This window comes from Rattus norvegicus, chromosome 3 (genome assembly GCF_036323735.1).
Source record: "Rattus norvegicus strain BN/NHsdMcwi chromosome 3, GRCr8, whole genome shotgun sequence".
NCBI classification, from domain to species: domain Eukaryota; kingdom Metazoa; phylum Chordata; class Mammalia; order Rodentia; family Muridae; genus Rattus; species Rattus norvegicus.
This window is the reverse complement of record NC_086021.1, coordinates 166,571,956-166,587,244: the sequence shown is the minus strand read 5'-3', so window position 1 is coordinate 166,587,244 and position 15,289 is coordinate 166,571,956. Positions and strand designations below refer to the sequence as shown.

The window sequence follows — 15,289 nt, the reverse complement described above, 5'->3', positions numbered from 1 at the left end:
GGTAGGATCTGTGTAGATGGCTCAGTAAAGTGCATGAGGACCTGTGTTCAGATCTCTAGAAGCCATGCAAAAGCCAGAACTGGTGACATGGCGTCATAATCCAAGAGCTGAGGGGGCGGGGGAGACACAAGTAGATCCCTGGACCTGAGAACTACATCCGCCATTGGTTCCTGCCCTCTACAGAGGGAGGAGATGCTGGTGAGGGAGACGAAGACAGAGCAGGCAGTAACACACAAAGGAGTGATGAGTCAGAGAGGTGAAAAGGATCTTGGGGGCCATGTGGTGAAGGAGGCGCATGGCTTCTGTAGGCAGCATGGTGGTGCATTACATGCATCTGAGGTGACAATAAGTGGCAGTCCAGGTGGTGGGAGAAGCCTAAGCAAAACTCTGGGGAGATAAAGAAGCCCCAAGGACACTGAGGTGTGGGAGCTCAAGCTGCTGCCTCCTCTTCTTTCAGCAATCCTGGAGTTCTGGAAACTTCCCATTGCTGGTAAGTTGATCACAGCTCTTCGGGGTTCCACACTCCCAGTTCCTAAGTTTCCACCTCAGCTCTGGCCAAACATACCTACTTCAAATGTCCCCTTTGAGGGGACAACTGTAGGCTTCTGGGTCATGACGGAGGCTCAGGCCTAGTCACAGAGGCCCTCAGTCCCATGTGCTAAGTTCTGTGGATCTTACAAATACAGTATGTCCAGGCACATGTAAAAGAGTATTTTTAAAAAGAGCATGAAGCACCAGGGAGAATGTACTGCATAAGAAGGCAGAGAGTAGAGGTCCCAGACTCCCCTGCCCCATCCCTCTCTCTGTCTGTCCCTCTGCCACCAGCTGACTAAGAGACATCAGCCTTATTCAGAGGAATAGGACTTGACCAGGAGAAAGGTGCCCACACATACCACTGCTCCCTGCTCCCAGGGGAATGTTTTCTATGCCCAAGATCCATGACTCCTAGAGGGAGTCAGAGGGGCTTCTCTGAGAGGACACATGGTGTGGAATACAGGGTCTAGAGACACGGCAGCCACTCCAAAGGGAGTCCTCCTGTACTACTAGTAGTTTCTAGGATTCTGGTGTGGTCTAGTGGTTTAGGCAAGCCTTGGAAGGAGAGGGAAGAGATAGGGAGACAGAAGAGGCAAAAGGCCAGTTGGGACCCTAAGGAAAGAAGACAGGAGCTGCCAGCATCCAGGAGCCAATGTCCATAGGTTTATGAGACAGGGAGTTGGGAGGAAAACAAGCTAAATGTTTGTCAGCGTGGGCAGGAGCAGCGCTGTCTGAATGCTCTGAGACTTGGGGCAGGGACACGTAGTCAGAGGAGAAAGGAGAGAAGTGGCTAGTGCCAGATATCCCTCCTTGGTGGAGAGCAAGACTGAAGGGACTGGGCGCTTTCCCCCTTAGGAAGGGCCCAAGAAGAGGCAGAAGATAGCGTGGTGTTGGGATGAAGACCCTTTGAGGACTCTGAGGGACAAGTGAAAGAGAGCAAGGGAGACAGCGCAAAAGCAGGGGAGGGAAGAGGAAGGAAGGTTGTCCTGCCTCAATGAGTCTGTGAGTCCGTACAGCCACGCAGAGCCAGGAGGGGCAGTGGACACACCGGGTCTGGCTACCATGGGCATCCGAGTGGCTTGAGGAGAGGGTGTTGATCCTCTGGGGATGGAGGAGTCACAGAGGGAGAGACAGAGAGATGCACTCCCCTGCTGGGAGCATCCACATAGGCATCACGGGGAAGCATCAGGAGGTAGGAAAGGCTCTGAAGAGGTATCCAGGATAGACAGCACCCGTCTGTGTACAAGCACAAATCAAGGGTCATGTACTGCCTTGTACTAGTAACACAAAGTCAACCCAGCCACCCTGTAGGTATGGCAACAGCTGGTCTACTTTCTTTCTCCTGCAGAACGTGGTCCTTGGGACCCGTGTCTTCAACATTGCTCCAGTGGGTGCTCAGTGACACTTTGTTGGGTGAGCAGATGAGCCAACGGATGATGGGTGGGTGGTGGGTGGAGGGATGAATAGTCCATCTATCAAAATGTTCATGATTGAGCTCTGGCAAGTATTGATTGGAGTGGGGAGGGGGCTTCCGAGACCCCCCTTAGAGGAGGACTTGACAAGAAGGAGAGACAGATGGGTGGTGGGTGGAAAGAGTAAATGGAGTCAGAGATGACTCGGGCTCCAGGCTGTGAAGTCCCAGGTGGTGGTGACGCTCCTCGATAATGAGAACTGGGTGGGAAACAAGAAATGAGTCCAGGGGGAAGGAAGGAGGGCAGGTTGGAATGTTGGCACCAGCCCGCACCAGCCCCCACGAGCCCGCAGGTGGCAGGGAGGAGAGGGAGGCAGCTGGGCCTGGGGTACAGGAGGCAGCAGAGTGCCCATGCAGAGGACTTTGTGGACAGAACCAGGAGTCCAGGGAAAGGGTAAGAGGAAAAGATCCAGGAAAAGCACCCGGTGCCTGAGATGTGAGGCTGTGTAAGGTATTTAGGAGAGGAGAGAAAGGAGAAACAGCAGCCTCCAGCACAGATCACACAGGCAGGTAGATGAAGAGTCTCTGAGGGGAGAGCTAGAACCCAGTCAGGATCAAGCTGTGCAAGTGTGTGGAAATGGTGGGAAACCCCATAAACCTGAGAAAGAAGTCACAGGATGGCAGCTGTGCACGCATCCTCTCCCTACACACAGGGAGTAGGGATGACCCAGACTCAGAGAGCAGCTATGTCATGCTTCTCGGGAGAGTGGAAGAGAACAGGGTTGAGTGAGAGAGTGAGACAGAGGCAGAGAGGTTCAGTGGTGTGTGAATTAAAAAGCCAGAGCATTCTCACTCTCCCTCTCTCTCTCTCCCTCTCTCTCTCTCTCTCTCTCTCTCTCTCTCTCTCTCTCTCTCTCTCTCCCTCTCCCTCTCCGTCTCCCTCTCCCTCCCCCCCCAGCTCCCCGCTCCCCTCAGAAAAAAGCCAGAACATTAATGAGAGAAGAAGGAGCCTTCAGGTGGAGATCCAAACACACCACCCTACACAGACACACACACACACACACACAGACACACAGACACACACACACACACACACACACACACACACACACACACACACACACACACAAACAGATGCTAGGCCAGCTTCAAAGGGAATGGGGGAAGCTGAGGAAGAAGCAGAGTCTTGGGAAAGAAGAGAAAAAGGAACACCGAGAGACCATGAGAGACGGGTAAACACATGGACTTGGGGGCTCCCGAACCTGCGAAGCAGAACCAGGGGTTGGGGGACATAGCCCTGGTTTCCAATGGCCAGAATGCAGAAACACCCAGATGTCCCTCCACAGAAAGAGAGCAGAAGCCCATGTCCTTCTTTTCTGTAGTCCCAGGCAGCAGAAGATTTGGGTGCCATCAAGGAAGAAGGGCGCCAAAAGAGCCTTGAGAGCAAAAGCCAAGAAGGGAATAGTTTATACAACCTGGAGCAGTTTCTTTAGAGAGAGAGAGAGAGAGAGAGAGAGAGAGAGAGAGAGACTCGAAAGATGGTATAGAGGTTAAGAGCACTTACTGTTCATTCTGAGAACCTCGGTTTGATTCCAAGCACCAACATCAGTCTCTCACAGCCTTCCATTTCCTGAGCATCTGAAGCTCTCTCCTGAACTCCCCAGGCCCAGGAACATGCAGGCAAAACACTCATGCACATAAAAGAAAAAATAAATCTTTAAAATTAAAAATTTTTAAAAATATATGACGTTCTGACAGGACTTCAGTATTGCACCTTGTGATTCCTGAAGGAGATGCTACTTCTCTATTTAAAGTTAACTCTTATATTGATCCTTTTCTTGTGACCCAGTTGATTTATTTAATAGTGTTAGGAGATTTAATCCCCTCATAGAGTCTCTAGAAGTTATTTGTGTGCATAATAACATCCCTCCCCGTTTGGTTCATCTTTTTCAGTTTTTACAATCATTCATTCCTTTTTCCTGCCTTGTTGCATAGGCTCAGGTGTCCAGTGTGGTATTGAATAGGGATAGTCAAAGACAGCCATGCCTCATTGCTGAGCTCAGGAGGAAGGCAGCTTATGCCTATTGGGTGTGATTGTAGCTGTTTTATAAGAGTGTGTGTATTTGTCTCTGTGTGTGTGTGTGTGTGTGTGTATGTGTTAATGGTTTGGATGACTGGTTGGTTGGTTTGATTTGATTTGGTTTGGGTTTTGTTGTTGTTCTTGTTGCTATGTTGGTGGCACTGGGGATTGGACCCTAGTTCTTACACACACATAGGTCACCGTGTGTGGTGAACTTTCTGTAACAAATAAGATAGTTTCTCCTTAAGAAGAGAAGACTGGAGGTTGGGGGGAGGGAAGTGCAGGGAAAGTAGAAAAGACCAACCTCGTATGTGAAGCTTTAATTGCTTGAGGAGCTTGATGTATCCACCTATCACTGGGGAGATGAAGAAGGGCTTTCTGCAATGAAAGTAACAACCAAGGTGTGCCTGGCTGCTCTTGGGGAATGAGATAGGAAGTTGGTGGAGGGGCCTACATGAGCAGTGTGGTGGGTGGGGAGAGGGGAAACGCTGAACTTAAGTGTTCTTTCCACCTCAACACCAGCACAGAAGGAGAGAGGACAGGAGAGAGATGGGCCAAGAAGGAGAACTCATCCACAGTAAGAGAGATATAAGTATGGTACCAGATAAGAAGATCCAGGAGGCGGGGAAGAGGGCAGTGTAGTCCAAGTGACTATATTGGCCAAGGAGATGGGGTGGTGCGAAGGAAGATGTGGAGAAAAATGCCAGAGGAAGGTTTGGTGAAATGCTGCAGTTCAATGGGGGGCAGACAAGTAGGCAGAGGAGGACCAGGATTCTTGACCAGTCTTGTCTTGGTGAATCTAGAATGTTACTAGGCATCATATGGGTGGTAGGAGGTACAACAGGAGGGGCTGCAGACATACACAAGGGGCTTCCTGCATGGCCAGGGGTCTCTGAATCACCAGGATGAACAACAGGCACAGAAGAGAACATGAAAGAAGAAGGTACAAAAAAGTGGCCCTGGAGGCTGGGGAGTGGCTGCGTTGGTGAAATATTTGCACACATGAGGTCCTGAGAGTCAATCCCCAGAACCCACGTTAAAAACAAACACACGTAGTAGCATGACACAGAGGAGGTGGAGACAGGCAGAAGGTGATACCTGAGATTGTTCTCTGGCCTCCACAGGTGTGTATGGCATGTGCACTTTATGCACACACGTGTGCGTGTGCACACACACATATTCACACATCACAAAAAGTAAAAGAAGGGAGGGAAGAAAGAGAGAGAAGAAGGAGAAAGTTACTCTGGCCAAGAGGAAAATGTCATCCTTTCTACCCAGGGGGTGGGTGGATAGAAGGAGGGAGGGAGGGAGGGACAGAGGATGGAGGGATGAAGGGATGGAGGGAGGGATGGAGGATAGATGCAGGGGTCTGGACTTTGACTTTCTAAACTAGGGGCTCAGGAGACAGTGGGATAGGGACTGAGCAGCTCTCTGAAGAAGATTATCCAGGAAGGAGAACAGATGAGCTGTAGGCGGCAGGAGAGTGACAACTCAGAGATGACTTGGGGCTCCTGGCTGCGGACCCAGGCAGGCAATGATACTCAGCACTAATGAGAATGGGGAAAGAGACACATCACAGTACGGAAATGATGTGATGCAGTGAACTTGTCATATGCCGGGGGGCTTGTGGCACCAGAGCCAGCTGGAGATGGGCTTTGAATTTCCCACTTGGGAGCAGGAAGATCCGGCCTGCTGCATTGCCAGCACCAAGAATGGGAGGCAGGGACAGAGAAGGAAATACATGCAGTGAGGACCCAGGTCATGAAAGCAGGCGAAAGGTGAGGGGGAAGGGACAGTAGACAACACACTTTCATGCACGCACTCACATACATGGGACTGGCCAGGTTCTGATACGAAGCAGGTAATTAACCATCTTGTGCGGCTCAATCAGGAAAGAGCTGGACAAAGTACAAACAATGCCCATCTAGAGACAGGGAGCCAGCCCTAGCCCAAGTAACACTGGAAAGGAAGTGAGAGCCCAAGAGTTGGAGTCCCCCTGTGAAAGAGACTGGAGCTTTGGAACAAGACCGAGGCAGCAGCAGTGGGAGGGAAGTGGGAAGCTCTGAGCAGGTACAGGGCATATCTGTTCCTCACTGATTGACACAGACCTCAGCATTTGTTACATGTTGGGTGAATGGATGGATAAGTGAGTGGACAGACGGTGACAATGTGTGGACATGGACGCATGAATGGGCAGGACACATGATGGATGGATTATTTAGTGGGTGGATAGCATATTTTTAGATAGATGAGAAAGAAGATGGCATAATCCAGAGATGAGGACAGAATTTGACAAGAAACTAGGGTGGTGGCAGTACCTGGAATCCTAGTACTTGGGAAGCTGAGGCAGGAAGATCAGGCATCCAAAGCCATTCTTGTGAGTATGAGGCCAGCCTGAGCTACATGAGTCCTTGTCTCAAAACTCCGAAGCAAAATGAAAATTCAGATAGAAGCCCAGAATAAAAAAGATTTGTGTATGACCTTCAAATACATCACACACCACACCCTGTAGCATAGCAAAATATTTCAAGGTGAAATAATGGTGGAAAGCAACAGATGAATGAATGACAAAGTTAGACCAAAATACAAGGAGTAAAAAGGAAGAAGGTTTTTGAGCCAAGGTGTGAGGGATAGTCACAGATGTGTACCCCCAGGCACACATGTGCCTTCACACACTCTTATGCTCCTCATGAAGGGTTCAACCCCAGAGGGTTCAACCGAGATGAGCAGCAGGGAAGAAGGCAGGTGACTTCAGACAATACAGTCAGTGTCTATGTTGAATGACTGAAGAAGGGCAGTCCCAGGGACTTCTGGGAAGTCTTATGACCTGAAAGAGCCACAAGGGCTAAGTCCTAAGGCAGTTTGGGATGGAGATGAGAACGAGACAGGTCTGATCAGGTTTTATAGGAAATAACACAAAATCTGAATTTTATGAGCATTAGATGACATGATCTGACTGACAAGAGCCCCTGGTTCTGGGTGGAGACTGGACTGGCAGCTGGAGTAAAAGCAGGGAGCTAGGGAGCTAAGGAGGAGGTTGGGTTGGTGTTCCTAAGAGATGACAGTGCTTGTGTGAGAAGGGCTCAGCTGAGGAGGTAATGTAGTATGTAGCTGGTGGACTTTGGTATCCCAGTTGAGTGAAGTACAAGTAGGAGGAACACAGGCATGAATTATGAAAAAACAGGGAACTCCAGGAAGATGTCCTGGACTTTGGAATCCTGTCACTTCACTGAGATGTCAATGGGAACAACTCAAAAAAGGGCTGACTACAAGGGACAGGGTGATCTCAGCTTTGGACATGGTGACTGCGAGGCCTCAGTGGACACCTCAGAGAAGTTGATGGCAGCAGAGTTTGGAGTTTAGGGAGGGAGTTCTCCAGTGAACAGGCGTGTGCGCCATGTTAGTGACTGGATAGCGCCTGTTCTCAACCAGTGGGTCGAGACCCTTTTGGGGTTGCATATTAGATATCCTGCATATCAGATATTTACATTATGGTTCTTAACCGTAGCAAAATTACAGTTGTGAGGTAGCAGCGAAAATAATCTTATGGCCGGTGTCACCACAGCATGAAGAACTGTATTAAAGGATCACAACATTAGGAAGGTTGGGAACCACTGGGCAAAGGGGAGGGTGTAAACAAGGGGGAGAGGGAACTCATGAAGGAGATAGACAAGAGTATTGTTCTAAGTTCAAGGGGACGCCATAGTAAATTCAGCCTGGCCTGGTTCGTGTAGCAAGACCCTGTGTCAAACATAAAGCAAGGCCGGGGATGTAGCTCAGTGGTGGTGCCTACCCAGCCCAGGGAGGGCCTGAGAGCAAGAGTGTCCAGGAGCCCAGAGGCTGAGCTTGCATCAAGGTCCAGCAACAAAGCCTAAGGAGGACCCCTCAGAGGACATAGGCTCACAAGCGCTGGAAAAAGCGAGTGTTTGAGATTGAGGAAGTCACAGGCCACATCTGATATCACCTCCAGGAGGAGAAGATGAGAGAAGAGAGGATGAGAGCTGAGAAGTAGGGAATGAACTTGGCCCCAGGTGGAGGCCCCAGGCATTCTTGATGAGAGTAATGTCACAGCAAAGGGGGGTGGGGAGGGGTTCAAAGGCTGGAGCTAAGGAAAGAAGAAGCAGAGATGAGTGTGGACGGAAGCTTTGCTGAGAGTGAAGATCAGCTCATGGCAACAGATGACAATGACGGCTGGGAGCAAGAGGCTGGAGCTGCGATTTCAGAGCCGAGCTGTTATTGTAACAAGGTCAAAGACATGATCCCAGGTAAGGATGAGCGAGAGACAGTCCAGGAAAGTCACCTCAGGTAACAGAAGAGTAGCATAGGTAAGACAAAGAGCCATAGGGGCACCGTGAAAGTCAAGCAGATGTCCACCCCAATGAGGAAGACTATGGCGGTAGAGAGGGCAGGATTAAGAATGGTAGAGGTCACCGGCAAAGCTGAGGTAGGAGAACCACTTCCGTGGGCTACAGTAAGTACCGGGCCAGCCTGCATGGTTTAGCAAGCCCGAGTCTCAGAACGGAAAGGAGAGATACAGAAAGAGGAGGCTGAGGAGCAGCCCATGTGTGAGGCCCTGGGTTCAATCCCCAGAACAACACCAACAAAAATAATACAACAGGGTGTCTCCTCTGTGGTAGGGCACATGGACCCCAGAAGGGAACACCAAGTATGCAAATGCTGACTCTGTAGTTAAGAGCCCCAGCATCAGGGTAAGGATGGAAAGGCTTTAGAGACATCCTCATCTGAGTGGCCACTGAAACCATGAGCAGAGGAGAGGGTGCTGAGAAGGATAGGGAAGGCTGGGAGCATGGTACCGGAAGTGAGGGATGCTGTGTTGGAAGTGAACTCATGGAACCTGCTTGGGCACTAGCTGTGAAGGTTCCCAGACCTAGGGGAGCTGGGGCGGGATCAGGAGAGGAAGATAGAAACCAGGGGCTCATTTAGAGGTGCTATAGGTCCCACATGGATGTCTGTGGGGCAGTAAGACATGGAAGTCTGGGGTTCAGACCTCAGGGTGGGAGTTGCCCCTAAGAGGTTTGCTGGGCTTGGGGGGTGTAATTGCAACTCAGTCGGCAGAATGTAGAACCCTGGGTTCAACCTGCAATGGTCATGAGCCAGGCATGTCAGTGTGTGCCTTTAGCTCCAGCTTGCAGGAGGATAAGCAATTCAAGGCCATCCTAGAGTGACCTTGACCTTGAGTGACCTTCAGGACCATTTTGGAAGGGGTGAGACCACGTCTTAGAAAACAAAAAGTGTTGGGAGGGAGGCTCAAGTCACAAGACTGGGTGAACCAAGAGTTCTGAGGAAAAGACAGAGAGGAGTGAGCGATGAGCTTCTCCCATTTCTACAGGGCTGAAAGGGGGTCCCCTGCTCTCCTCCAGGGGCCAGCCATGGAAGGAACGGGGGCAGATGGAAAAGGGGGTCTTAGATTTTGAGAACAGCTTTAAAATGTTTTGAAGGTGCAGGCAAGGGGCTTAGTTGAGACCTAGTTGGGATCTCCGGCCCCCACATCAAAAGCCAAGCCAGGCACGGTGCACATGACTGCAACCTCAGTTCTGGGGAGGCAGAGACAGGAGGGTCCCTGGAACTTTGCTTAGCAGTGTAATCAAATGGGCAAGCTCAGGGTTCCCTGAGAGACCCTAACTCAGAAAGAAGGCAGAGAGCTGGAGAGATGGCGCCGCAAGAGGGTACTGGCTGCTTTTGCAGGTTCAGTTCCCAGCACCCACATGGTGGCTCACAACCATCTGTAACTCCAGTTCTTGGGGAACCCAACATCCTCTTCTGGCCTCCACACACACTAGACATAAACGTGGTACAGATGCATGCATGCAGGCAAAACACGCAAACACATAAAAATAAATGAATCTTTTAAAATGCAAAAAGGTGACAGTCAGTAGAGGAAGGCCCTTAACATTAGCCTTAATGTGCATGAATGCCCACGTATACACACACACACACACACACACACACATACACACACACAGAGAGAGAGAGAGAGAGAGAGAGAGAGAGAGAGAGAGAGAGAGAAACATGTAAAGACACATACTCCCGCCCCATAAAATGCTGCTGTGAGTCCAAAAGGAGAAAATGTGTTAGGAGCCAAGTGTGATGGTGCACGCCTGCTATCCCAAGATTCAGAAGGCTGAGATAGGTGGGTGGTGAGTTCGAGGCCAGCCTGAACTGTTTAAAAAAAATACAAAATAAAAGAGTAAGGACCAGAAAGCTAGCCCAGCAGATGAAGTCACCTGATTTCATGTTTGATGACCTAAGTCAAACTCTGGGACCCATATCGTAAGACAGAATGGACCTACAAATTGTCCTCTGGGCACACATGCACAGCGGCACACTGATACCCATGCACACTCAATAAGTAAATATAAAAATTTTAAAAATTGACTAAAATGTCAACATGGGTGCCAGGATGACCTTAACCTTGTGGGGAATTCTGGAAGAGGCTGGTAGAGGAAGGTGCCGGCTCTCAAAGCCTTTCTGAGGAAGAAAGGCAATCTCCTGGGAGAACTGGAGTCAGGCGAGGGATGCTTTTCAAAAATGGGAGAGAGTAGCCTGCAGCTCCAGAGAAGAGAAGGCCTGGTTCAAAGGAGATCAAGACACCTTCTCTGAGAAAGGGGGTGGATGGGTGGGTGAGAGTTCTGGGGAGAGAATGACATGCCCTCGGGGTCACCCATTCATTGGCCGAGGAATCATTGATAATACTGGCACTTTAATCTCTAGCAACAGCCACGATTTGCGCACCCGACCCTGCTGTACAGAGCGCCTCCATGTCTGACTAATCCCCGAGACATCTCAAGAGGAACATGCTGTCACTGCTGTTTACAGACGAAGGGGCTTACGGAAGTAGCAGGTGTTTGAGCAAGAAGTGGAGGGGTGAGGGTGGAGATGGGGCCAGAGCAGGGGCGCTGAGCACCCCCGGGGGGGGGGTAGAATCCCAGCAAGTAGGACAGATGGGTGGTGGGTGGCAGGAGGTAGAGGGGTCGAGGATGACTCCGGCTCTGACTACAGCCCCTGTGGGTGGTGAGGCCAGGCGCTAATGAGAGAGAGCTGGAGAGGGAGGGGATTGTTAAACAGGCAGAGTGGTAGGTTTAGAGCAATGTGGGAGAAACCAGATCGAGCTGGCTTTGTGTTTTGTTTTTGTCTTTGGGGACTTCTGGGAAGGACTGAGGGGTTAGCCCAGCACCGGGGCATCAGTTGCACAACAGGAAGGAACACAGTGAAGGTCCAGGGGCCTGGGCCCGGGTCTGGGCAGGAGATGCAAAGTAAACACTCCACCCTTTGACACTCTGAGTGGCCTTATACCGCATCTCTCTGTACACCTTATTATCTTCTGGCTTACATTCAGTCTCACCTCTACTACATCACTTAACCCTTTTGAGCCTTAGTTTCCTCGTGTATAAAATGGAGACACCAATGCTACCCATAATCCCGTGCTGAGGACTACACAGTCATACCATGCAACAAGGCAGTCGGGGCGTTTCTTTTTTTTTTTTTTTTTTTTTTTTTTCCGGAGCTGGGGACCGAACCCAGGGCCTTGCGCTTCCTAGGTAAGCGCTCTACCACTGAGCTAAATCCCCAGCCCCAGTCGGGGCGTTTCTTGCATGAAGTGAGTGAGTATGCGGGAAATTCACTGGGTTCGTTTCTTTGTTTTGTTTTGTTTTGTTTTTTGTTTTGTTTTTTTTGAGACAGAGTCCTCATGTACCTCAGGTTGGCCTTGAACTCACAGAGATCTGTCTACCTCTGGCTCCCAAGTGCTGGAATTAAAGGTGTTTGGCACCAAGGCCAAGTTGCTCTTGTTCTCAGTGATTTTTTCCCTGCCCTTTAGGGCACTCAGAGTCTTAGAAAGGCTGGTGTGGGGACTGAAGCAGTGGTTTAGCAATTCAGAGTGCTTGAGACTCGTGCAGAGGACTGGAGTCTGGTTCCTAAAAGCTCACAAACTCCAGCTCCAGGAGATCTAGAGACTTCTGTCCTTGGCAGGTATACTCACACATACACAGTACCCACAGAGACACAAACATATGACTTTTCTTTAATCTTTGGTGTGCAGAGATGACTCAGAGGCTTAGAGCACTGGCTGCTCTTGCAGAGGACCCAAGTTCAATTTTAAGCACCTACACAGTGCCTCACAACTGTCTGGAACTCCCGTTCCTTTGAATCTGATGACCCCTTCTTCTCCAAGGACTCAGCATATAAATGGTGCAGAAATTCACATGTGTGCGGGCAGGCGGGCGTGTGTGCGCGTGCGCGTGCACACACACACACACACACACACACACACACACACACACACAGAATAATGGACGTAGGATCCCAGTCTGAAAGGGCAGGGTCGGTGGCAGAAACGTGCACAGCACAAGAGCAAACATCCAGAAGCACTGGACACATGCAAGGTGGTCATCTAAGTCCTGTGTAATCATCCTGATCCCCTCCTCCACTATGCCAAAGGTCACTGTCAATTTTCATCCAGTCTGGGGGAAACTGAGGCTGAGTGAGGAGCCTGCCAGGAGCCGTGGTGATCCTGAAATGCAGACCTGCCTGGTGCCAACTCCACACCCCATCGCCCAGCTGCTGACTGAAATCCTATCAAGAGTGGCCTTAGCTAGTCTGGGTCTTCCTGGAGGGTTGAGGAGGCAGGAAGGAGCGGAGCTGGCTCAGGGTCAGTGAGCTGAGGACCTCTGTTTTCCAGAGCTCCTACTGCCCTCCTCCTTGGCGCTTTCTGTATACCAGACACTTCCAAGCAGACCACAGGCTACTGAAGGGGCCCACACCAACCAGGGCCAAGCCAGGACAAGGGAATTGGTCAGAAGCCAGACTCCAGGGAAATGTTCTGGGAAAGAGGGCAGCCCAAGCTTGGGGGGCAGAAGCCAGTGTTCCTGAGGGCTCCCCACACCTGGGTGCTAAAGCGTAGGGTTACTTCAGGCAGCATGCCTATGAGAAGGCTGTCTGAGGGCTTGGAATGACATGTGCTAGGCGTGTGGGAACTCCAATGCCACTGAGCTGTGACATAGGACAGGGCAGGATACTAGACTGAGCCATTTTGCCTCAACAAAAAGGCAGCACAGTTTAAGAAAGGTGAGGAGGGGACAGGACAGATGGCTGGGACCCACTGCTGTCATGTCTGCTCTTAAAGCCCTTCCTGTCCCCACTTTGCAGGCCAAAGACGCTGTGCCAGAGGTGTCACTTTCCTGAGGACCTGAGCAAGGTTTGAAGCCAGGATGTCAGACTCTGAAACCTTGAAACAATTGGCAGAGACAAAGCAAGGTGGAGCTGAGATCTTTGAGGAGGGACCAGCAAAGGACAGGGACAGATGGAGAGCCTGCAGTTCTCCCAGGGAACCTAAAGGAAGGCACTTTGCAGCCCCCTTCAGGGGCAAAGCAGTGAGTAGCTTCTCCCACCCAGACACTCCAGGGAATCTTTTATTAACACCTTAAAGCCTCAGTCCCTCAATGCTCTTCCCCATTGCAAAGAACAAAGGGTGACACGGAGGGCACAATTGAACCTCTGTAGCAGTGAGCACAGTGGGAAGGAGAAGACAGCCACTCGGGGGTGTCACCTCTGCTTCTTTAGCCCAGCTCCCCCTCTCATCCCCCTGCCAACACACACACCCCAGGCAGCAGAGAGGAGTCACAGATGAACTCTTCAGACAAAGCCCTCCTCCCATGCCAGGGCCCCCAAATGCATCAGCAGGGGTGCGTAAGTGGGGAGCAGAAAAAAAGCAAAGGCCCCCATGAAGCGACGTTGAGGCACCCCAGAGCCCCCCGGCCCTTCCTCATGGGGAGGTGGCCACCGAGGCATTTTATTTTATATTCTCCTCCACACACATTTTGCTATTTTCTACTTTTTCCCCACCGTGAACACGTATTCTGTCTGAAGCTGAAGGAAAAACAATAAATGTCATTTCACAAAGAACGAAGCTGTCCATGGAGCGGGAACAAAGCCCACAGGGGGGCTGCAGAAGCAGGAGTGGGAGAGGCAGGTGGCACACAGACTGACAGGCAGACAGATAGACAGGCAGAAAGACAGACAGGCAGGCAGGCAGGCACGCGCACACACACACACACACACACACACACACACACACACACACACACACACCATCCTTTAGGCTCACAGCATGAGCAGAGAGAGTGAAATTCCAGAAATCTCTAAGGGAGAAAAAGGGTGGAATAGAGAGGGGGCAGCAGGGAGGGAAGGCTGGGGAGGGACAGACAAGCCCTTATACCACTCCAACCTTGCACAAACCAGTAACAACAATACAACGGCTCTCTCGTGGTGGTGACGGCTGTGATTTGTGTGGGCTTTTCTTATTACAGAGGTAACAAAGCCTTTTGTGCTCAGGGCCAATTCAGAGAAAATTGTGTTCTAGTTTCTGAATAGCAAAAGTACCTTTGAGTGCTACACAGAGACAGGGAGAGCTCACGGGGAGGGAGCTACAGAGAGGACACACGTAAGTAAGGGACAAACACAATGTAAGTGAAGAAGGGCCTCAGAGACAGGGAGGCAGAAGAAAAACAAGCAGATGGTGATCAAGACATACAGACACAGGCACTCCAATGTCCTGCTAGGACTCCAGAGTGGTGGCTGGACTCAGCGAGACTTGAATGAGTGAATGAAGAAATGAATGAGGAGGGACCCAGGATGAATGCAGACTGAAGCAGGGAGAAAGTCTGACAACAGAGCAGCAATTGTGACAGAGGTAGAGAGGGACAGAGTCCTGGGAGGAAAATAAGACAGCCTGAGACCAGGCAGAGAGGCAGGCAGGTGGAGCTGAACACACAGCCCTGACCATGCACTGACAGCTGATGCTGCAGCCACTGGCAGGGACCATCAACTTGGGAAAGGGACACCAGGAATCTCCTGGTTTTCAATTTGTATCTCCTACATGTTCCAGCATAAGGAAAAGAAATAGATTTGTGCCTTTCGCTCCAGTTTTCCTGGAAAATAAACGGAGCACACACACACACACACATCAGTGTACACACACTTGTGCATAGGAGCATGGGGGTGTGGGAGGACTGAACAGAGGAAGACTTGCAGGGAAGCATACCAACAAGGCCTAGAGCCCTGGATCCCGTGTATGTAGCACTCACTCCACAAAAGAAAGAGTTTATTGATTATCTGTCCTCTGTGCAGGCTTCTGAGCTAGGTTAGGGTGCAGCCTGCTCCCTTGGAGTTCAGGCTCAACTGCAGTATTAAGCCTAGTCTGAGCCAAAAGTCAAGGCAGGCAAGGGTCTTCTGGAAGCCAAAGCCCC

At 50.7% G+C, this 15,289-nt stretch overlaps 1 long non-coding RNA gene across 1 annotated transcript; it reads left to right on the top strand.

The window, feature by feature from the left end:
- The first annotated feature begins 350 nt into the window (after positions 1–350).
- LOC134486196 (uncharacterized) lies at positions 351–13,322 on the top strand. Its single transcript, XR_010065011.1, has 4 exons — positions 351–490; positions 1,883–1,947; positions 10,758–10,887; positions 13,191–13,322. It is a non-coding gene; the product is annotated as an uncharacterized LOC134486196 (long non-coding RNA).
- Positions 13,323–15,289: the final 1,967 nt, after the last annotated feature.